The sequence below is a fragment of the Chiloscyllium plagiosum genome, unplaced genomic scaffold (assembly GCF_037043375.1).
Source record: "Chiloscyllium plagiosum isolate Xiang-an unplaced genomic scaffold, Cpla_swu_hap1 HiC_scaffold_5, whole genome shotgun sequence".
NCBI lineage: Eukaryota > Metazoa > Chordata > Chondrichthyes > Orectolobiformes > Hemiscylliidae > Chiloscyllium > Chiloscyllium plagiosum.
Genome location: NW_028270143.1, coordinates 92,817,717 through 92,842,945, shown reverse-complemented (window position 1 = coordinate 92,842,945; position 25,229 = coordinate 92,817,717). Strand labels below are relative to the sequence as shown.

Genomic DNA, 25,229 nt, shown 5'->3' with positions numbered 1-25,229 from the left:
GTGTCTTGTATGTCTCAGTGTGTCTAAACACCCTGTGATCTGTATGTCCTTGTGTGTTATGAGCTGCCTGTACTGCACGCAAAACAAAACTTTTCACTGTACTTCAGTGCATGTGACAACAAAAGATGTAATCAAATCAAAATCAAAACCCAATCAAGGATACCTACATCAGGCTCCTAGTTATTGACTACAGCTCCAACTTCAACATCATAATCCCAATCAAACTAATCTCCAAACTCCGAGATCTCGGTCTCTGCTCTGCCTTGTGCAACTGGATCCTTGACTTCCTGTCCCATAGACAGCAATCAGTGAGAATAGGCAACAGCACCTCCTCCATGATTATCCTCAACACCAACGCCCAACAAGGCTGCATACTCGTGCCCTTACCATGATCCCTGTACACTCAGAACTTTGTGGCCAAGTTTTGTCCTAAATCTATCCACAAGTTCATGACAACAACACCATTGTAGACCGGATCTCAAACAATGTGGAAAAGGGTGGCACTGGAAAAGCACAGCAGGTCAGGCAGCATCTGATGAACAGGAGAGTCAACGTTTCAGACGTAAACCCTTCATCAGAAACATCAACCTCACTAATACCTTCCACCCTAACCTCAAGTTCCTCACTTTCTCCAGCTCTCAAACAATGATGAGACAGAATACAGGAAAGAGAATGAGTGCTTGGTGGCATGGTATTAAGATAATAATCTCTCCCTGAATATCAGCAAAATGGAAGAGCTGGCCATTGGCTTCAGGAAGCAAGGTGGAGGGCAACGCTCTGTCTACACTAGTGGAGCTGAGGTGGAGATAATCAACAGCGTCAAGTTCCAAGGAGTGATGATCACCAACAATCTGGTCCACCCACATTGATGCGATGGTCAAGAAAACACAACAATGCCTCTACCTCGGCATAAAATTCCATAAAGATACTTATGGGTTTTTATAGATGCGCCATGGAAAAGATTCTATCTGGGTGCATCACAGCTTAGTATGGCAACTGTTCTGTCCAGGGCCCTAAGAAATGATGGAAAGTTGTGAACACAGCCCAGTCTGTCACGCAAGCCAACTTTCCATTCATTGACTCCATCTATACTTCTCACTGACTTGGGAAGGCAGCCAACATCATCAAAGAATTAGAATTAGAAATAGATTTATTGTCATGTGCACGCAAGTTACAAAAGAATAGGAATGCAGTAAAAATATTACAATGTTGCCAACACAAGGCACCATCTTAGTCACAAAGTACCTAGGTACAAACATTAACGACAAAAAATAGAGAAAATAAAGAAAAATATTACACTACATTATAGATATACATAATCTAAGTTAGGAAAATAAGAAATAAAGCTAAAAAGATAGACGTTATAGTCCTTCCATAATGGCTTTCACGTGGTCTGACCACATTCCACCGAGTCCCCACCGAGACCCCACCGAGACCCCACCGAGACCCCACCGAGACCCCACTTTCACACCAGGCCCACTGGCCATCTCCACTCTGACTGGGCCCCTCCCACCACTGCTATACTCTCTTCCAGTCTCTTCTATCGGGTAGAAGATACAGAATCTCAATGTACCAACTTACCAACAGATTCAGGAACAGTTTCTTCACTCCTGTTATTAGACTTCTGAACGGGCCACTTAAATTTTAAATTTAATGTTCATCTCACTCTTGCACACCTTCTCTGCAAGCATAACATTGTATTTCTCGCTCTGTTCTACTATCCTATTGCATTGTGTATCGTTTGATCTGCCTATACGGCATGCAAAACAAACTGTTCAGTGTGTCGAGGTACATGTGACAATAATCAAATCAAATCAAATTCAAATCAAAACAGATGGTAAGATGATCAAGCATCCTACTAAAAGTTAAAAGCTGAGTTCATATTGAACATTCTGTCCCTTTGTCAAACACTTTTTCAGTTTGACTGTTTTAATGTCATAGAGATGTACACCATAGAAACAGACGCTTCGGTCCAAACCGTCCATGCCAACCAGATATCCCAACCTAATCTAGTCCCACCTGTCAGCACCCGGCCCATATCCCTCCAAACCCTTCCTATTCATATACCCATCCAAATGCCTCTTAAATGTTGCAATTGTCCCAGCCTCCACCACATCCTCTGGCAGCTCATTCCATACACGTACCACCCTCTGCATGAAAAAGTTGCCCCTTAGGTCGCTTTTATATCTTTCCCCTCTCACCCTAAACCTATGCCCTCTAGTTCTGGACTCCCCGACACCAGGGAAAAGACTTTTTCTATTTATCCTATCCATGCCCCTCATAATTTTGTAAACCTATATAAGGTCACCCCTCAGCCTCAAACGCTCCAGGGGAAAACAGCCCCAGCCTGTTCAACCTCTTCCTATAGCTCAAATCCTCCAACCCTGGCAAAGCACCTTGCATTTATCTGAATTAAACTCCATCTGCTACTTCTCAGCCCATTTGCCCATCTGGTCAAGATCCTGTTGTAATCTGAGGAAACCCACTTTTCTGTCCACTACACCTCCAATTTTGGTGTCATCTGCAAACTTACTAACTGTACCTTTTATGCTCGCATCCAAATCATTTATGTAAATGACAAAAAGTAGAGGGCCCAGCACCGATCCTTGTGGCACTCCACTGGTCACAGGCCTCCAGTCTGAAAAACAACCCTCCACCACCACCTTCTGTCTTCTACCTTTGAGCCAGTTCTGTATCCAAATGGCCAATTCTCCCTATATTCCATAAGATCTAACCTTGCTAATCAGTCTCCCCTGGGGAACCTTGTCGAAAGCCTTAGTGTGGTCCATGTAGATCACATCTACTGCCCTCTTAAACTTAAGTGTTCTATTTAGTTTATTTCCCTTTCTGTGAAGTGAATATAGTCTTCAGATTTGTCCCATTTTGTCAGAAGATGAAACGTGTGATTTACAAAAGAGCCACCCACTTCAGTTTTCTCTTCCTCTTACAAAACAACAGCATAGAACTTCACCCAGTTCCTCCCTCTGGGCCTAATGTCTCAGGCTGAGCAAAGTCCTCGAATATCCCCTTGGCCTTCCATTCCCCAGCACAGAGTGTGAATCCTGAAGCACATAGGTTACCAATCCATGTTTTAAACTTTGTTTAAAAACACCTCATAATTTAACAACTAGCAAAAGGCATGCTTCTGCAGGAAAAGGAATGTTGATTCGCTCGCCAGTCCCTCTGTGCATGGTACTCCACCTGTCTGTCCCAGCAGTGAACGAACAAAAAGCATTGAGGCTGTGAATTGGCTGAGCTGATCTACATTCAATTCCATTGGCCGTGCAGGCTTTCCTACACAAATTTCCGATATGCATCTGCTTCACATGAATAGGGGATGCTGATCTCTTTATCAAAATTCCACCGTATTCCCATTGCATGAAGCTCAGGACTGGAAGTATCAACTTGGAAAGCATACTCTGACATTATAATTCTGGTTTGAAAGCTATTTGCTTTGTTTATAGGATATGTAAGCGTTCAAACAAAAGGCACAACCAAACATGGCAAACTAGGGGAGAGTGTCTTCTGAAAATGTCAACATTTGTAGTGGGAATGAGGAAATAAATTATGCCAAAATACAAATCCTCTGGAGTCATGTTTGCATCAATAGCCCCATTGTTTTGTTTATAATACCAGCAGAAAGTTATAAACATTCTTAAGTTAGTAAAAATATGAGTAATTTTCACTTCAATTCTTGTTAAACTTTAAAAATTTGTCATTCTTCTTTTCAATAGATTCAACACCATTATTTTTACACTGCTGTTTTCCGATATGCATCTGCGTCACATGAATAGGGGATGCTGATCTCTTTATCAAAATTAAAAATCACAGAAAACTGGGTAATAGTCCAACCGGTTTATTTGGAATTGTTAGCTTTCAGAGCGCTGCTCCTTCATGAGGTAGCTAGTGGGGCAGGATTATAAAACACAGAATTTATAGCAAACAATTACAGTGTCATGCAACTGAAATGATATTTTGGACAACCTGGATTGCTGCTACATATTTCATCTTTTAGAAAGAATTGCAGGTTTCGGTTCATTAATATTTAAATTCTAGATCTTCTTTTAAGCCACATTCTCGAGACTACTTAAGGTTTTATTAAAAAAAGTGGCATCTCAGCTCAGACAATGTATTAAAGGAGTGAGGTTAGAATCTGTCTGTATCCCAATTTTGAGTCAGACTACTTCTATTTCCAAAGTAGGAATTTATAAAATGTTATATGGATTGACTGCCTGCATTGACTATGTGCAGGTTGTGTGCTTTTTGAGCAAAAATAGAATGTGTCCGCAAATACAATTCTGCAAATGCAAATTCACCCATAGACTTATATCCCATGTGTTAATGTGCGTGTGTGTGTGTGCACATGTGAGGGAGAGATTTGAATGTGTGAGTGTGTGCGTGTGAGTGTGCACGTAAGTGTGAGTGAATGTGAAAGAGTGAAGGTCAACCAGGACCTTGGGTTCATGTCACCCTTTTTGCTACAAATTCTGGTGGCTCCACTACACCATACACACTCACACCGACCCTTTCTCATACACACTCTCTCTCATACACACACTTCACACTCGCAACCTCTCACACTCTTATATTCTGTCACACTTATGCACATACTCCACCAGGCATGCACACTCGCAAGCACACACTCTCTCACACGAACTCACACACTCACATTCACATGCACACACTCAAACTCTCTCTCTCCCTCACATATACGTGTGTGCACACACAAGGGTGAATTTGCATTTGCAGAATTGTATTTGCAGATACACTTCATTTTCACTCAAAAAGCACGTGCAGTCAGTCAATCCATGTGATGTTTTATAAATGTCTACTTTGGAAATAGACTCAAGATTGGGATACCAACAGACTCTGTCCTCACCCTTTACTACATTGTCTGAGCTGAGAGGTCACTTTTTAAAAATAACTCTAAGCTTTATCTCGAGAATGTGACTTAAAAGAAATTCTGGGATTTACATATTAAGGAACCGAAACCTGCAACCCATCCTAAAGGATTAAAAACTTAACAACGCTCCAGGTTTGTTCAATATAACATTTCAGTTGCATGACACTGTAATTATTCGCTATCAATTGTGTGTCTTATGGTCCTGCCCCACTAGCTACCTGATGAAGGAGCAGCGATCTGAAAGCTAGTGCTTCCAAATAAACCTGTTGGACTATAACCTGGTGTTGCATGATTTTTAACTTTGTCCACCCCAGCCCAACACCAGCATCTCCACACCTTGGCTACCATTCTTTTTTGTTAGGGAGTGCTTCACGATAAAGTCTAGGTGTGAACAGTGGAAAGATAGTGATTAGGGTCTCACATGCACTGTTGTACTGGTATGCTTAGATGCTATGGAGGCAGAAAATTCATGTGTAATTTTTAAAAGATAATTGGGTAAAGATCCAAAGAGGAAAAAATTGCAAGCAATGAAATTTCACAAAGCACATGGGACAGCCCTGAAGATCTTTATCCAGTGCAAGGCTATGGACACCACTGGCAAGGCTAATATTTAATACCCCAACTTGAATTGTTCCATAGAACGTAGTGATGAGCCACCTTCTACTAGGATGTTGCCTGGTATGGAAGGAATGTCTTACGAGGAAAGGCTGAGGGCCTTGAGGTTGTTCTCGTTAAAGAGAAGAAGGTTGAGAGGTGACTTCATAGAGACATACAAGATAATCAGAGGGTTAGATAAGGTGGACAGGGAGACCCTTTTTCCAAGTATGGGAGCGGTAAACATGAGGGGACACAACTTTAAACTAAGGGGAGATAGGTATAAGACAGATGTCAGAGGTAGTTTCTTTACTCAGAGTAGTAAGGGTATGGAATGCTTTGCCTGCAACAGTAGTAGATTCGCCAAGTTTAAGTGCATTTAAGTCGTCATTGGACAGGCATATGGACGTACATGGAATAGTGTAGGTGGGATGGGCTTCAGATTAGTATGACAGGGTGGCGTAACATCGAGGGCCGAAGGGCCTGTACTCTGCTGTAATGTTCTATGCTCTATGTTCTTGAAACACTGTAGGCCGTATGGTGAAGGGACAGCTACAGTGCTGTCTACTATTGTTTCAGAAGGTGGTAACCAATTGTCCACAAAAAGGGTATTCAAACAGTCTAATGGTCAAGTGGTGAACGAGTGTAACATGGCAGTACAGCCACAGAGCTGGCCTGACACTTCAACACATGTGAGATGTGTCAACACCAAGCCACTGTGAGGTGCAATGGCAGTGTATTCCACTTTCTGGGCTTGAATGACACTTGTCAGCTCAGCTCACACATTGCAGTGCAGTCAGTCAAACAGCAGCTTTGACAGAGGTTAGAGTAAGATCCGGAACCAGGAGAAATCATCCTGCTAGCAGAAACAAAGGCTTCTAAAGCAGCAAGATGAGGTCATGCAGGGCAGGAGAAGTGTAAAGAGAATACTGATTTAAAAGTAAATGAATTATAAAGAGAGGATATTCAATTAAAAAATGTTACACCTGTCAATTTTTTGTACATTCTTTTAGGGTTTGACCACCAACTGCATTCAGCAAGCAAACTGCTTGAACACAGAGACTCATATTTGGCTACAGCACAGTCCAGTCGCTGGGTTTAGGTGCAACTTCTGATAATTAGTTAGCAAGTTATTCAGCTATAGTAGATGCGAGAGATGCTTACAAATGTTGTTTCTGTAAAATTCGCAAGGTGGAATCATGAGGGAGTATACCAAGAAATAACTAACCGTAAAGGGAGGTGGTCGACTGGTAGAAACAGATGTATTGACATGACAGTTGCAATTGTCATGTACATAGGGAGTTAGTATGAACAAGATAACCAAATAAGACCCAGTGTTGCATCAGCAAAAGTAATAAGACCCAGCTATCAAGGGGGGGTGGTGGGGGCGGTGTTTGCACGTCAACAACAGGCCACAGACAGATGTGGTAAACCGATTAGATTAGCAGCTACACAGAGTAATACAAGTGGGCGGCACAGTGGTTAGCACCGCTGCCTCACAGCGCCAGAGACCCGGGTTCAATTTCCACCTCAGGCAACTGTCTGTGTGGAGTTTGCACATTCTCCCAGTGTCTGCGTGGGTTTCCTCCGGGTGCTCTGGTTTCCTCCTACAGTCCAAAAATGTGCAGGTTAGGTGAATTGGCCGTGCTAAATTGCCCATAGTGTTAGATGTAGGGGAATGGGTCTGGGTGGGTTGCTCTTCGGAGGGTCGGTGTGGACTTGTTGGGCCGAAGGGCCTGTTTCCACACTGTAAGTAATCTAATCTAAACTGTCACATATGACGCAAAAGGGTAGGTACAGAGGTGCTCATAGAAAACTGTATAAATATGCAATAAAATTATTCAGAAGTGTACCTACTTTGTGATCACCCAGCTTGCAAGAACTTATGAATAAAGACTGCTTCAGAATTTGACTCGGACTAAAATTATTGAACAGTGAGCTTCATTTCTCACAGTGGACATCATGGATCACTCATTTTACTCCTCATTATCATAGACACTTCCAATTGGTATCATTGGGTGTAAATCATCAACAAGAACATGGATTGAGTTTTATTTTCCTAATCAGCAAATGCTTCAGCCAAGTCAAGGGCCCTTGTCACACTTTAACCAAGATCAATGAGCACAGCATAGATCAGAATGGTTTCATTCCACAATCTTCATCAACTGAGTGATATAATAACAGAAAAGTGGCAGTCTGTCAACAAATGTGAATGTTCCAAAGTGTATGTGGAAGAGGAATGGAAGAAAAACCAAACAATCATTGAAATGGTATGATGAATCCTTACAGCAATTACTAGAGAGTTAGTACCAGAAAAGGCCCAACTGAAAGTGCATTAAATAAGTTAGATATCAGAAGAGGCATTCATATAGACAACTGGGGAGTATTAACCTTTGCACCAATGGTTAGTGATGCTGTAAAATGTTCAGAGATCTCAAAGACAAGAATGATGTCCAGTTCAAAAACAGAAATTGAAGAAGGGTCACTCAACCCGAAACGTTAACTTTGATTTCTCTCCACGGATGCTGCCAGACCTGCTGAGCTTTTCCAGCAATTTCTCTTTTTGTTTCTGATTTCCAGATCCACAGTTCTTTCGGTTTTTTGCTGAATGATGTCCTCTTGTCTCTGATCACCCTTTACTTGAGGCTTTGCCACAGTACAAAAGCAAAAGCTCCGCTTTTAAAAAAAGATTTCCGTTGTGCACCATGATTTGTCTGAGGCACAGAACTGCCTGTCTAAGAGCTGCCATAAATTATTGCAATAGGAAGAGGAATCCATGTGTAGCTCGTGTGGGTACATCTGAGCTCTGCGACTTGTGTATTTACTCGACAGATGCTGCAGCAAGCCCTATGCCTGACAGTCTGTTACACCAGAGTGAAAACGTGTGGTGCTGGAAAAGTACAGCCAGTCAGGCAGCATCTCCAGAGCCACACTTTTTGACTCTGATCTCCAGTATCTGCGGGCCTCACTTTTTCCCTGTCTGTTACACCAGTCCCATCAAGCATCAAATTCAGGTTCTAGGCTCCACTTTGATAATGGGTATGGAGATGTATTGATGGGTGCTCAGTCTCTGACTTTCTGCATTCCTGCAGTGGAGGGATTCCTCTGTTGGAGGAATAAGCTGCAGCCTCAGGGGAATGGTATGGGGAGGGTTTTCTCTCAGTCATGGCATGACTACTATCTCAACCAATGCCCACCGCAATGCAGCTGGGAGTGACTTCCTTGACGGACGCTGAGATGCTGCAATGAGCTGGTTCCTGACATCTGTGAGAACCTTGCCATGTCAGCCATTTGTACCACGTGATGAAACCACTGGGGCAACATCCTGTGCAAATGGTAGCCCTAAGGCAAGGAGGTGTAAATGGCATTTGGGAAGCAATGGCCTAGTGGTATTATCGCTGGACTGATAATTCAAAGGCCCAGGGGACTTGGATTCAAATCCCACTGTGGCAGATGGTGCAATTTGAATGCAATAAATATCTAGAAGTAAAAGTCTAATGGTTACCATGAATCCATGCTCCAGATCAGGAAAAACACATTGATTCATTAATGCCCTTTAGGGAAGGAAACTGCTAGCCTTACCTGGTCTGGCTTGCATGTGACTCCAGACCCACAGCAATGTGGTTGACTCTTAATGAGGAATGGTCAGGAAATGCTGACCTAGCCAGTGATACCCACATCCTGTGAATGAATGAAAAAGAATTTGGTGATTAGATGGAAGCAATATTATGTGCTTCTATCATTTGATGGTGCTGTCTGCAGGATGTTTCTGTCAAACTGGAGACACAGCAGTGCTCAGGAGCACCTATGTTCACCCAGCAGTGGGAATAGGCCTGTAAGTTAAACACTGTCAGTGTACTGCTAGCACGTTCCTGTATAAAAATACCCGTTACATTTGACCCCAGGTAGATCCAAACAATAAATCTTGTGGGACTGAAGTTAAAGTGGCTGCATCTCTTAGGATCCTGTTTATACGCCACCATGTTTGTAATGCTTTCAACTCAGTCTTGAATTTGCTGGATCTGATGACAGGGACCAATTTGCTATTTAATCATGAGGCCCATGGTTGCTGAAAAACACCACTCAGGACATATTAATGATTGTGGCAGGTTTTTTGTTGTTCACATGGTGTTGACAAATCATGAAAATTTACCATTAAAATAATTGGCACATTGTTTAGGGGAGACATTCATCATTACCTCTTTTGCAGGAAATTCCGCACCGTCATTATTTCTGAATTTGTCGACAAGTGTCAACAGGAGGTCTGACACCACAAATCTAATTAACAAAACGTAAACCAGCAAGAATGCTAGTTTAGCAGGAGAGGTAGAAGGGACTGAGCAAGTTGCTACAGTCAGTTACACAGCTTGCAGCTGCCTCGGGGACATTCCCCTTCCAGCAATGAGACATCAGACTGAAGAGGAAGAATAGGGATAAAAAAGAACTATTTTGAAAAGTATAATCAGGAATAATAATTCAAGCCCAAAACCAGAAATTGCTGGAAAAACTTAGCAGGTCAGCAGTTTGCGGCTTGCTGCACTTTTCCAGGGATTTCTTTTTGCTTCTGATTTCCAGCATCTGCTGCTCTTTCAGTTTTTATATATTAACTCAACCCCTTGAACGTCCTGTCCAGTCTCAATCACGCATGATCATCTATCACAGAATCATTTTCTCATGCTATTCCAAGAATTCCTGGAGCAGATTCTCCACTTCCCAGGCAATCACAGCTCGGAGTTGTGCATGGGACCCACGGAATCCCCATCACAGCACTCTGCGAAGGAACTGACCAGGAAATGGAATTTTTCACTGGGCCATTCCTCAACACATGGAACTGCAGAATGTTTCCATAAAGGTTGGGGGTGACTTCAGAGGGTTCCAATCAATTGAGTAAAATAGTTACCCAGGAGAAGTTAGATTGTTAAACAAATCGTCTCCCACTTGAGTAATGATTAAACAGACCCCACGTTGACTGCACTCTCAAACTTCACCCCACCTACTCCCACCCAGACCCCAGAGACTCTCTGACCAGATGCCTCGCCCATCCTGACACTCAACACCTCGCCCATGTTCGCCCATGCTAACACCCAACACTTCTCCCATGCTAACACCCAACACCTCGCCCATGCCAGCACCCAACACCTCGCCCATGCTAACAGCCAACACCTCACCCATCCTGACACCCAACACTTCGCCCATGCTAACACCCAACACCTCGCCCATGCTAACAGCCAACACCTCGCCCATCCTGACACCAGACACTTCGCCCATGCTAACGCCCAACACCTCACCCATCCTGACAGCCACACCTCGCCCATGCTAACAGCCAACACTTCACCCATGCTAACAGCCAACACTTCACCCATTCTGACACCCAACAACTCGCCCATCCTGACACCCAACACCTCGCCCATCCTGACACCCAACACCTCGCCCATGCTCACAACCAACACCTCGCCCATGCTCACAACCAACACCTCGCCCATGCTCACAACCAACACCTCGCCCATGCTCACAACCAACACCTCGCCCATGCTCACAACCAACACTTCGCCCAGACAAAACAATACCCCACCCACCCCTCGGGAGTGGAAACTCCAGCCTGATTCACACTTGCCTCCCACTAGCTAGGATTCCCCCAACCCCATCAGCCCATAACTCCACCCTTCCTCGCCAATCCCACCACTGGAACTGACCTCCTAACCTTTTCTGACCACTGAACCAGTGACCCTTCCCCCACTGACGCTGGGCATCCCCCACCCTCTCAACCCTACTCCGAGTATCGCTTGGGCCCAGTGTCTTCAGTCCATATTTACCTACCCAGAACATTTATCTGCCTCTTTGACACCTTTCACCCCTGTAATCTAACCCTTGCCCAGCTGGCACCCACTAACTCCCCAGTTGGCATGCCTGTTCCTTGGAGCCATACACACCTGGCTTCCTGCCAACTGGTATCCTACCTCTTCCAAGCTGGCATCCTATTCTGCCAATCCTAACTTTGTTCCCTAACCCATCAGGCACCCAACTCACGGCACTCTCTTACTTTATGTACTTAGCCTTCGACAGCAGCTGTCAAAGTGGCTGTGAAACCAGCCTCGGTTTGGCCTTCTTCTGACAGTTCCACACGATAAGAGACTAATTGGAATGGAAGGTCAGATCAGTATTTACAAGGGAGACCTGAGTGGAACCTCCATTCAAAAATGCCAAACTCCTTTCTGTTCTAAACAAATAGAGCCAGACTGGCAATCTTTTTGAAATTGGTACTGCCTGGAAAATCTCACCCTTGATGTCATTAGTACCTAATAGTATACCCAAACAACTCAATATATATTAGCTCAGGTGCCAATGAGGAGCATCCTTCAGTGACAGTAAGATCATTAGACATTGGAGTAGGCCATTCAGCCCATTGAATCGCTTCCATCTTTCAATGAGATCATGGCTGATCTGATAACCCTCAACTCCATTTTCTTGTCTTTTCCACATAACCCTTCAGTCACTTACTGACTAAAAATCTGTCTGTATCACCTTTAATATACTTACTAAACCAACCTCAACTGTCCTCTGTGTTAAAGGATTCAGCAGATTCACTACCCTCTTAGAAAAGAAATTCCTTCTCATCTCGGTTTTAAATGTGCAGTCCCTTATTCTGAGATTATGCCCTCTGGTCCTAGACCCTCCTGTAAAAGAAACCAATCATTCTATCTCTACTTGATAAGCCCCCTAAGAATTCTGTCTGTTTCAATAATGTCGCTCCTCATCCTTCAATATTCCAATGAGTACACACCCAAATTACTCGGCTTCTACTCATAAGACAGTCCTGCCATGCCTGATATCAGCCTAGTGAACCTTTATTGAAATCCACCTGTGACAACATTCCTTAGACAAGAAAGCAAAAGATACTACATTCCAGCTGTGGTCTGATTAGTGTCTGGTATAGCTTTTGCAAAACCGCCCTCCATTTAAACTCCATTCCTTTTGAAATAAAGGCAAACATTCCATTTGCCTTCCTGATTACTGCCAAGATGCTCGAATCTTGAGAGGCATTGACAAGGATCCCTGTGCTTCCTGCAGTGTTTCTACATTTCAACAATATTCAGCTTCTCACTTCTCCCTGACAATATGTAGAACCTCACATTATATCCCTGCTGCCCAGTTTTTGTCCCCTTGGTTAACCTATCTATATCCCTCTGCAGAGTTTCATCTTATCTTCACCATCTACCTTCTCATCTATTTTTGCGTCATCCACAAACTTGTCTTTAGTGCATTCACTTTTCTCATCCAAGAATATATTTTGCAAATAATTTTGTCCCAGCACAGATCCCAATGAAGTCCACTAATTACAGGTTGACATCAAAAAAATACCCGCCTTATTCCAAGGAGTGGTGGGCTTTGTTGGGTCCCATGCATGGAGGGAGGTGATGTCAGATGCGGTGACAGGAGGTATTAGGTACTGGGAATGGAGGGGCTGTAAGGTTAGGGGTCTGGAGGGTATACTGGGGCTGTTGAAGGCTTGGTTGGGGATGCGTGAGGTAATTTGTTGGGTGTGTGCAGTATTTAATAATTAGACTAAGTATTTAATTGTCTAACTTTTACAGAGTAACAGCTTATTTATTTTCAGTGCAACTCTCCAAATTCTCTGATGTAAATGGACTGTTCCAGGTGAATCCTCAATTTCCCAGGCAATTCCTTCAGACACTGCTACAATAAGGATTCCGCAGGGTCCCCATGTAAACCCCATTGGAAAAATGACTGGCCATCAGAAAATCCGGGCATTGTTTTCCTTTTCTGATGTTAAATTTCAGTTTTTTTATAATTCCCACGCCAACAAATCTGAACTGGAAATTTCTCCCTTCACCCATTGTTCCTCCCTCCTTTCCTGAATGTACTGGGAGGTTTCTGGTAATTCATTCCATTTGTCGCGTACAAGCCAATGTGCGAGTGTAACTGGACTACTTGAAATATTATAATCAGCCTGTTCAGACATGCTGTAAGTGGGACTTGAACCCAGAGCTTGTTCAGAGGTAGAGACACTACCGCTGCACCACAACAGCTCTGTATGATTAGGCTGCTGGAGAAGATATTTCATGTCAACCTGTTCAGAGATGTTATGACACACCTCTGGAGTAGGTGGACACGAACCCAGGCCTTCTGGTGCAAAGTTGGGACACTACCACTGCACCACAAGATCTCCATCTGGACCACGAGACTTTTATTGAATACAAATTAGCCAGTTGTGCAGATATTATTTGTCATGGCACTACCATCACATTTCCTAAATGCAGAAAACTTGGAAAAATTCAGTTTTAACAGTAGAGCCACCTTAATTATATTGCTTAGTTTATCAGCTGAGCCATATGAAGATTCACACAGGACATCCCAAAACATTTTACAGCTGTCCACTTTTAGAAGTGTCACTGTTGAAGTGTACAAAGCAGTCCACTTGCACAAACATTAATACAATAATGACCAGCTACTCCATTTCCATGATACAATTGAGGGATATATATTAATCAGGCCACCAGTGATAATTCCTCTACCTTTCTTCAGAACATTGCCATGAGATCTTTGTCAACTATGTTAGATGGAAGAGACATTTCATCAAAAGGTTGGCAGCTTCAATAGTTCAGAGCATCAGCTTTAACTTTTGTATGGAAATCCTGGAACAGGACCTGAACCTATAAATGACTGACTAAGCCAGGAAGTGCACTACCGTCTGACCTCAGGCTGATGACTCTCTTTCCTGATAACAACCAAGTCTCCAAGGTATCTCTCATATGGCATAGGGCGTACATTTCTTTGGTGAGTAATGATGCGTGCAATACAACTCCTGTTACAGACTCTAATATAGGTATTCAAACAAAAAAAAATTTATATACACACGCGCAATTTACACATGCTGAGTGCTCTGAAAGTTATAGAAACTGGTGTCTCAGCGTATGTGAAGTGTTTGCTTACTTTTCAAATTGTCTTGGAACACATAGCCTTCTGCTGAAGACAAATATCTCTGCCATTAACTTCCAGGAATTTCATAAACTGCTACTTCTTCCTCCTTCTCTTGTGCTATCCATCATCACATTCCTCCTAGCTTGCAGATCCTGTTACATGATTGATCTGAATGAGTTATGGCTTAGTTGAGTACTTTTTATGATGGTCTGGTGGTATTGAGCTCAACGTAAGTTGGACAAAATGCCAACAGCTGGAATTTATCATTGAAATTCAGCTGTCACTGTTTGTTTTTCCTGCCCTTCCACCCTTTAATTGGGAGATTAATTGGCTCTTAATGATTCTGGAAGAAACCATTACAAGTCATTAATGCTGAGCACAGTCTCTTAACTAGCAGAAAATCTGACAGAAAAGAAATATGGTTCCCAACTGTATTAAATCTATTTAAGCATCAGCACCAACAACAATATGCTTTAACATTTCAGTTTTTTAGATAGCCCCTGCCCCAAGTAATCTTTTTAGGACTATTGATTATAACAATAAAGGCATATATAACTGGAGATTTAAAAGTCGTGACATTACAAATAGGATGTTTTCTGCGCATCTCCCCGCGTTTCAAATCATCTTTCTCACTCCACCAGAGTAAGTTTGAAAATCTTGTAAGTTATTACCTAGATTGATATTTTCTGTATTGGAGCACACTGCGTGTACAGTAGAAAATCAACATACGAAAAGCCCAGGTAACATTTCACCTCAATCTAATCTCGCAGCAGTGTGTGCATTGCCTCCATTTTTCAAACAAGTTGCAGGTAGTTCTACAATGCCAGAGCAGGGCAAGGGTGGCACTGCTAATGACCGTGAACATGACTGTGGACATTATTTTTTAGCTTCAGATCCTCTCAGGCGGGAGCAGCTCTCATTTCTCAGTTCCCAAGGAAGGTGAATTGTGATCTTCGTGTCAGGAGAGGACAGCAGTGCGTTATTTGATCTGGGATAAGTAGGTGGAGTTGTGAACAGTTTTCCTAAATTGGTGAGCTTGCCAAAAATGGAGGATGCTATCAATTGCACATACAGGGGTTTGCAGACACCACATCTGTATGCCAAGATTTATGCAACTCCTTGTGTGTCCAGTTGGTGTGTGAATATGCACAGCAAATCATTCAAATGAATGTCTTCCATCTTTGCAGGAATTACAATGTATTTATTTGCACCAGTTCATTGATCACTCAATACTTGAACTGCCACATGGATCTTAGAAATCCTTTGCAAAATAGGCATATTGAAAGCCATTCTGCCACACCATGCACCACAGAACAAACTATTGGCAATCTGAAGCATCAGTTCTACCATCTGGATAAATTTGGAGGAGCTCTCAGGCACTTGTTAAATAACATGTGCTCATTGATTATGGTCTTCCCTGCACAACCTTGCCATTGTGACTGCACAGCCCCTGTCAGAGAGATGGTGAGCATTTGAGGGGAAAAGGAGAAGGATTAGGAGGGATAAGAGCACAGGGAAGAAACATATCCCTTTTCCTATTTACTTGTATATCCCCTTTCTTGCTGGTTATCCTTGTACATCTCATCCGATCATGGTTTCCATGTCTGTGGAATTCTCTTCCCCTGCAAACATTGCTGGCAGGGTAGTTGGATGTACTCAAGACAAAGTTAGATAGAGTATTGATAGACAACAGAGTCGAGGTTTATCGGGGGAGGTAGAGGGGAGGGGAACCAGAAAAGTGAAGCTGAGAGCATAATCAGATAGACCACAGTTTTATTGAATCCTGGAGCAGACTTGAAGAGTTGATATGGTCTCCTCTACACTGGGGAGACAGGACACCTACTTGTGGAATGCTTCAGATAACATCTCCGGGACACACACATGAAACAATCCCACCACCCTGTGGCCGAACACTGTAACTCCCCTTCTCACACTCCCAAAGACATGCAGGTCCTTGACTTCCTCCATCACCAAACCCTTACCACCTGAGGCCTGGAGGAAGAACACCTCATCTTCCACCTTGGGATCCTCCAATCACACAGGATCAATGTAGATTTCACCAGTTTCCTCATTTCCCTCCCCCACCTTATCCCAGATCCAACCTTCCAACTTGGCACTGCCCTTTTGACCTGTCCTACCTGTCCATCTTCCTTCCTGCCTATCTGCTCCACCCTCCTCTCTGACCTATCACCTTCACCCGCACCTCCATCAACCTATTGCATTCTCAGCTACCTTCCCCCCAGCCCCACCCAGCTCTGATTTATCTCTCAGCCCCCTTGGCCCACAAGCCTCATTCCTTATGCTCGAAATGTCAATTCTCCTGCTCCTTGGTTGCTGCCTGACTGAATGTGCTTTTCCAGCGCCACACTCTCGACTTTGAAGAGCGGGTGATCTACTCCTGCCTTGAAGTCCTAATTTCCCATGAACACAAATCCAGTTCCTCATTTTATATCAAGTCCATCCCTCACCATTCCTTCTCTCACTAACCAAATCTCACCATTCTTTTATCCGCAATCCTAAAAAACCATGACTAAATATTCCAAACCAGACAAATCGTTCAATATTCTATATAAAAACCAACCTATTACCTTTTTGCATGCTGTAAGTTCTTGCCTTGTGGGTAACTTTGCCTGGACTCGTGCTCCTACACAGTATTACCTCAGTCACTGCAGAATGTCTGCTAGATGGCTGCTGACTTTCAGCGTGAAGGATTACGGATGATCTTGGAAGACCTGGCATATCTCTTGGGGTTAATTTTGCAACCTGTCTTCCATATCTTTAACTCAAACCTTTGCTCCTCCCTTGATGTATGTCAGCTGATCAACAGGTCTCTCTACATTTTATACTTTAGAAGGGCTGAAAATGTGTTGCTGGAAAAGCGCAGCAGGTCAGGCAGCATCCAGGGAACAGGAGAATCGACGTTTCGGGCATAAGCCCTTCTTCAGGAAGGGCTTATGCCCGAAACATCGATTCTCCTGTTCCCTGGATGCTGCCTGACCTGCTGCGCTTTTCCAGCAACACATTTTCAGCTCTGATCTCCAGCATCTGCAGTCCTCACTTTCTCCTCAAATACTTTAGAAGGGGTCAGAAGAAACATTGGAAATGGATGCAGGAGTAGGCCATTCAGCCTTTCGAGCCTGCTGCATCATTCATTATTATCATGACTGCTCATCCAACACAATAGCACATTCCTACCTTTCCCTCATATCCTTTGATCCTTTTAACCCGAAATACTATACCAAACTCCTCCTTGAAATCATACAATGTTCTCCTTTACTTCAGTCCAGGCTTATGGCTTTCTTTTAAACAAGATTTATTAACAGTGTGTATGTGATGATAAAGTGCAGAATTCCCTGCTCTGAGCTGCATAAGTTCCAGCAACATGTGGCTACAAGGTCACAATTGTATCACAACGAATTTCAGAGGCACATCTGCATCTTCATTAAACCCTATGTCGACATTACCTTTCCCTCAGGTCTCCAGACTTGGGCTTTAATTTCCATTCGCTACACACCCAACCTGTGCAGTGGGAGCAGGCCCTTTATCACCAAACCACAACTTGGTCTCTCTCAATATTCGACTCACACCATTGCCTTCAAGTACTTCACTATGATCCAACTTCCCTATCTCTCTTTTACAAATTTTGTTAGTCAGCTAACACAGTATTTGCCAGACTTAACATGTGTGCACACACATAAACAGACACACATAGACACGCACACAAACACAAACGTGCACAAACACATACACACACATACACTCACTCTCTCTCACACACACATACCCACACGTACACATGCATATAAACACAAAAACACATGCACTAAAACACACAGGCACACATAAAATATGTGTGTGTGTGTATATGCTAAGGAAATAAGGGAAATAAATGGGGATGCTTTGGACCACATACATATTACCAGAGAGAAGATGTTTGCAGCCTTAAAGCGCATAAAGGTGGATAAATCCCCTGGACCTTGTCAAGTCCATCCTCAGACATTGTGGGAGGTGAGGGAAGAAACTGCAGAGACCCTTGCAGAGATTTTTGCTTCACGTTTAGCCATTGGAGAAGTTCTGGATGCCTAGAGGGTAGCTAATGTTGTTCTATTGTTTAAGAAAGGCAGCAAAGACTAAGCAGGGAACTACAGGCCAGTCAGCCTGACGTCAGTGGTAGGCAAGTTGTTGGAGAGGATACAGAGAGACAGCATCAATCCAACATTTGGATAGTCAAGGTCTGATTAGGGACAGTCAGCATAGATTTATGCGCGGGAAGTCATGTCTGACAAATCTTTTAGAGTTTTTCAAAAATTTAACAAAGAGGATAGATAAGATTAGCAGTGGATGTTGTCTATGTGGACTTTAGTAAGGCCTTTGACAAGGTCCCGCATGACAAGCTAGTCACGAAGGTTAGGTCGCATCGGATCCAGGGAGAGCTAGCTGACTGGATTCAAAATTGGTTCGATGGTTGGAAGCAGAGGGTAATGGCTGAAAGTTGTTTCTTGGACTGGAGGCCTGTAACCCATGGTGGGCCGCAGGGGTCGGTGCTGCGACCTTTGTTATTTGTTATTTACATAAATCATCTGGATGTGAATGTACAAGACATGATTAGTAGATTGCAGATGATACAAAATTAGAAAGTTTCATTTATAGAGAGGAAGGTTATCAAAAATTACAGAGAGATCTTGATCAGATGGGGAAGTGGGCTGAGGATTGGCAAATCAATTCAATACAGATAAGTGTGAGATGTTGCACTCTGGAAAGTCAAAGCAAGGTAGGACTTATACAGTAAATGGTAAGGTCCTGAGGAATGTTCTGGAACAGACGGACCTAGGAGTACAAGTACATAGTTCCTTGAAAGCGACGTCACAGGTAGACAGGGTGGTGAAGAAGGCATTTAGCATGCTGGCCTTCATCGGTCAAAACATTGAGTGTAGGAGTTGGGACATTAAGTTGCAGCTATATAAGTGATTGGTGAGGCCACACAAAGTGTTGTGTACAAGTTTGGTCACCCTGTTATAGGAAGCCATGTTGTGCAAGTGCCAGTGTTGGACTGGGGTGGACTGGGGTTTGTCAAGTAGATGATAAAGAAGCAGAACTCCGAAAGCTAGTACTTTCAAATAAACCTGTTGGACTAGAACCTGGTGTTGTGTGCTTTTAATTTTGTTATAGGAAAGACATAGTTAAACTGGAAAGATTTATGAGGATGTTGCCAGTACTAGTAAGGCCTGAGTTATAGGGAGAGGTTGGCCAGGATAGGACTTTGTTCCTTGGAATGTAGAAGAATGAGGAGTGACCTTTTTGAGATGTAAAAAATCTTGAGGGGCTTAGATATGATGAATGCATATAGACTTTTTTCACAGAGTGGTGAACTGAAAACTAGAGGGCATAGGTTTAAGGTGAGAGGGGAAAGATTCAAGAAGGAACCTGAGGGGCAACTTCTTTACACAGAGAGTGGTGCGTTTATGGAATGGGATGCCAGAGAAAGTGGTTGAGGCAGGTAAAATAGCAACATTTAAAAACCATTTGGATAGGTGCATGAAGGGGGTGGGTTTAGAGGGATATGGACCAGGGCCAACTGTGGGCAATTGGAACTAGCTGAGTGGGCTCCATGGTCAGCATGGACCAGTTTGAATTCAATACACGGAGTGACATCGAACAATTCTTCCGCCGCCTTCGCCTCCGTGCCTTCTTCTTCAATCAAGACTCTCGCCCACCCTCTGACGACCCCTTCTCCCACCTCCAACACACCCCGTCCACCTGGACACCCCGTGCTGGCCTCCTACCTGCCCTCGACCTCTTCATAGCAAACTGCCACCGCGATATTAACCGCTACCTGAACTCCCACACCCCTCCCACCCACTCCAACCTCTCACCCTCGGAACGCGCAGCCCTCCACTCCCTCCGTTCCAACCCCAACCTCACCATCAAACCAGCTGACAAGGGAGGCGCAGTAGTAGTTTGGCGCACTGACCTTTACACCGCTGAGGCCAAACGCCAGCTCGCAGATACCTCCTCCTACCGTCCCCTTGACCATGACCCCACCCCCCACCACCAAACCATCATCTCCCAGACCATCCATAACCTCATCACCTCAGGGGACCTCCCATCCACCGCCTCCAACCTCATAGTCCCACAACCCCGCACCGCCCGTTTCTACCTCCTGCCCAAAATCCACAAACCTGACTGCCCCGGACGACCCATCGTCTCAGCCTGCTCCTGCCCAACCGAACTCATCTCGGCATACCTCGACACGGTCCTGTCCCCATTAGTCCAAGAACTCCCCACCTACGTTCGTGACACCACCCACGCCCTCCACCTCCTCCAGGATTTCCGCTTCCCCGGTCCCCAACGCCTCATCTTCACCGTGGACATCCAGTCCCTGTACACCTCCATCCCCCATCACGAAGGACTCAAAGCACTCCGCTTCTTCCTTTCCCGCCGTACCACCCAGTACCCTTCCACCGACACCATCCTTCGACTGACCGAACTGGTCCTCACCCTGAACAACCTTTCTTTCCAATCCTCCCACTTTCTCCAAACAAAAGGAGTAGCCATGGGCACCCGCATGGGCCCCAGCTATGCCTGCCTCTTCGTAGGGTATGTGGAACAATCCATCTTCCGCAACTACACTGGCCCCACCCCCCATCTTTTCCTTCGCTACATTGATGACTGTATCGGCGCTACCTCGTGCTCCCACGAGGAGGTTGAACAGTTCATCCACTACACTAACACCTTCCACCCCAACCTCAAATTCACCTGGACAGTCTCGGACTCCTCCCTCCCCTTCCTAGACCTTTCTGTTTCTATCTCAGGCGACCAAATCAACACGGACATCTACTACAAACCAACCGACTCCCACAGCTACCTGGACTACACCTCCTCCCATCCTGCCCCCTGTAAAAACGCCATCCCATTCTCCCAATTCCTTCGTCTCCGCCGCATCTGCTCCCAGGAGGACCAGTTCAAAATACGTACAACACAGATGGCCTCCTTCTTCAAGGACCGCAATTTCCCCCCCGACGTGGTCGACGGTGCCCTCCACCGCATCTCCTCCACTTCCCGCTCCTCCGCCCTTGAGCCCCGCCCCTCCAACCGCCACCAGGACAGAACCCCACTGGTCCTCACCTACCACCCCACCAATCTCCATGTACAGCGCATCATCCGCCGTCACTTCCGCCACCTCCAAACAGACCCCAGCACCAAGGATATATTTCCCTCCCCTCCCCTATCAGCTTTCCGTAGAGACCACTCCCTCCGCGACTCCCTTGTCAGATCCACACCCCCCACCGACCCAACCTCCACTCCCGGCACCTTCCCTTGCAACCGCAGGAGGTGCAACACTTGCGCCCACACCTCCCCCCTCACTTCTCTCCAAGGCCCCAAAGGAAACTTCCATATCCGCCACAGATTCACCTGCACCTCCACCCACATCATCTACTGCATCCGCTGCAGCCGGTGTGGCCTCCTCTATATTGGGGAGACAGGCCGCCTACTTGCGGAGTGATTCAGAGAGCACCTCTGGGCCACCCGGACGAACCAACCCAACCACCCTGTAGCACAGCATTTCAACTCCCCCTCCCACTCCACCGAGGATATGCAGGTCATTGGACTCATCCACCGCCAAACCACAACAACGCGACGGTCGGAGGAGGAGCGTCTTATCTTCCGACTGGGAACCCTCCAACCACAGGGGATGAACTTGGACTTCACCAGTTTCTTCATCCCCCCTCCCCCCACCTTGTCTCAGCCGAATCCCTCCAGCCCGGCACCGCCTTCCTGACCTGCAGTCTTCTTCTTGACCTCTCCGCCTCCATCCTACTCCGACCTATCACCCTCACCTTGACCTCTTTCCACCTATCACATTTCCAACGCCCCTCCTCCAAGTCCCTTCTCCCTACCTTTTATCTTCTCCTGCTGAACACTCTCTGCTCATTCCTGAAGAAGGGCCTGTGCCCGAAACGTCGAATCTCCTGTTCCCTGGATGCTGCCTGACCTGCTGTGCTGTTCCAGCAATAAAGTTTCAACATGGACCAGTTTGGGCCAAAGGGCCTGTTTCCATGCTGTGTTACTCTATGACTCTATATACACACACACACACATATTATGTAAGCTGGAAATTTGCAAAACATAAAGCATTTGTTACAAAAATGTAGAGGTTTCTTCAGAACGACTGCAGCTATTTCATGTGAAGCATAGAAAGAGTTAGAGTCATAGTCATACAGCACAGAAACAGGCCCTCTGGCCCAAATCGAACATGCTGAGCAGGTTTCCTAAACTGAACTAGTCCCATTTGCCTGCATTTGTCCCGTATCCCTCTAAACCTTTTCCACCTGTGTACCTGTCCAAATGTCTGTTAAATGTTGTAGCTACACTCACTTCTATCACTTCCTCTAGCACTACTGTCTGTGTGAAAAAGTTGGCCCTCAGGTTCCTTTTGAATCTTTCCCCTCTCACCTTAAACCTATGCCCTCTAGTTTTGGACTCCCCTACACTAGGGAAAACACCTTGGCTATTCACCTTATCCACATCTCTCATTATTTTATAAACCTCTATAAGGTCACCCCTCAGCCCCCTGCACCCCAGGGAAAAATATCACAGCCTATCCAACCTCTCCTTATAATTCAAACCCTCCAATCTCAGTAACATCTGGTAAATCTTTTCTGCACCCTTTCCAGTTTAATAATTTCTTTCCTATAGCAGGATGACTAAAATTGTAATTAGTTCTTGTGGAAATTTAACTGCATAATCCACCTCTTTTAATTCAGCATTATTTTATGAGGCCTCATATTCCACCTTAGGACCCTGCAACCACTTGGGACCAATGTGGATTTTGCCAGTTTCTTCATTTCCCCTCCCCCCACATTATCCCAGTCCCAAGCCTCCAAATTGGCACAGTCCTCCTGACCTGTCCATCACCTTTCCCATCTATCCACTTCACCCTCCTCTCTGACCTATCACCTTCCCCCCTCACCTTCATCTACCTATCGTATTCTCAGCTACATTCCCCCCCCAACCACACTCCCCTCCCATTTACCTCTCAGCCCCCCGGCCCACAAGCCTCAGTCCTGATGAAGGGCTTTTGCCCAAAACATCGATTCTCCTGCTCTTCGGATGCTGCCTGACCTGCTGTGCTTTTCCAGCAACACACTCTCAACTCTGATCTCCAGCATCTGCAGTCCTCACTTTCACCTAACATCATTTTATGCACCAACTAAGTTAAATTATTCATTTAAAAAAATAAGCCAGTGAGAATTTGGTGCTCAGAAAGATTTATTTTGAATTATTTAATCATTTGAATTTCTTAAAAAGATGCATAAAATATTCAAAGAATAAATTGAAAATTCAACAATTTACCATCATGCGTCACTGTAAATAAAAACTGAATGCATTGCTCCAGATTGGATTTGGACAAGACATTGTGCAACACAAACATATGATTTTTTTCACATTTCTCTTCCAACCCCTTTGAGATAAAGATCAATATTCCATTAGGCTTTTTGATTACTTTTGTACATCTTCACTGGCCTTCATTGATTTGTGTACCTGGACACCTCAATCACTTTCTTCCACAGTTTTTAGACTCTCCCCATTAAGCCTGTATTATGATTTATCTTGCTTGAAGACATTCTAGATGACCTCACACTTACCAGCATTGAACTCCATAATTTTGCTCACTTATTTAATCTGCCCATGTCCCTTTGAAACATTCTCTTCCCATTTACAAAACATGCCATATGGTATAATGGAATCTCAAGATTGTAATTTACCAAATTTGCTTTTCTGCATATGTAACAGGGTTGTTACAATAACATTTCTTTTAATTAACCTTTACTGTAAGGTATTTAATCCACTCAAATGTTGTTAAAACCTCCTACTTTACATCAAACAATAAACATGGCATTAACAACATGCAGTTTTTACTGGTAAGGGCCATCACAAACACCCATTTTTATTTGAACTGTAATGGATCACAGCTCCAACCAATCAATTAAACAAAAATTGCAGCATTGCAACTCCAGCTTGACAATAAGTCATTATTTTGTCTGTGAATTTGTGTTCAGTAAACTAATAATTATAGGTTTTAAAGGGGCTTTTGTTTCAGAAATATCTACTTTCAAAGCCTAAAATTACAAGCCAAACGTCTCTGTGTACAAACAGTAACCAGTTTACAACAAATGTCAGCCACACTGATAATAATACAAACTCTACGATGAAAACCTTTTATGATAATTTAAATAAGTCCCAAAATGAAATCTCTGGAAAAGTTTCGCCTCAGAAAAGCATATATAGCTATTCAGAAAGTCAATTATTCTAAAAATGCAATTAAGACGTAACTGGCCATTGTGCTCACTTAATAAACAGTTGGATGCTGCAATGGGAATCCAAAATGGTTGATAGTTCTGCTACAATAAGACCAAGATAGCATGTTCCTTTTTATATGACTTTATTTCATAGTTTTGTGGATAAATAGCTAATTTGGGAGGGAGTCATATCAGTTTAGTTCTTGATCTGCACTGTGGAGTGCTGCTTTTGTATTGTCCTTAGTTGGCCATTCATATCAGATGTTGCCCATGCACAAGCCTTGCTCACCCAGCAGCAGCAACCTCTCTGTAAAGCAGCGGCAGGGTGGTGATGGGGTCTCATGCCTATGTCCCAGGCCCCTGGCACATGGCACATGGTGGAATATTTAACAAAACGGAATGTAAAGTTGGACACTTACTTTATTTCTTCATTTTTCTGCCTTTATATTCTATGTTTTGGCTTATTTCCCTGTGTTTTGAGATATACAAGA

The 25,229-nt window shown here is 44.2% G+C and overlaps 1 long non-coding RNA gene across 1 annotated transcript in view; it reads right to left on the bottom strand.

The window, feature by feature from the left end:
• LOC148149982 (uncharacterized) overlaps positions 1 to 14,563 on the bottom strand; it is a 73,495-nt gene extending 58,932 nt beyond the window's left edge. Inside the window, exons 1-2 of the long non-coding RNA XR_015757121.1 lie at positions 14,450 to 14,563; positions 9,080 to 9,178 (exon numbers count right to left, since the gene is read on the bottom strand). This is a non-coding gene — a long non-coding RNA (uncharacterized LOC148149982). The remainder of the gene's footprint in view (positions 1 to 9,079; positions 9,179 to 14,449) is intronic.
• Between the last annotated feature and the right edge of the window lie 10,666 nt (positions 14,564 to 25,229).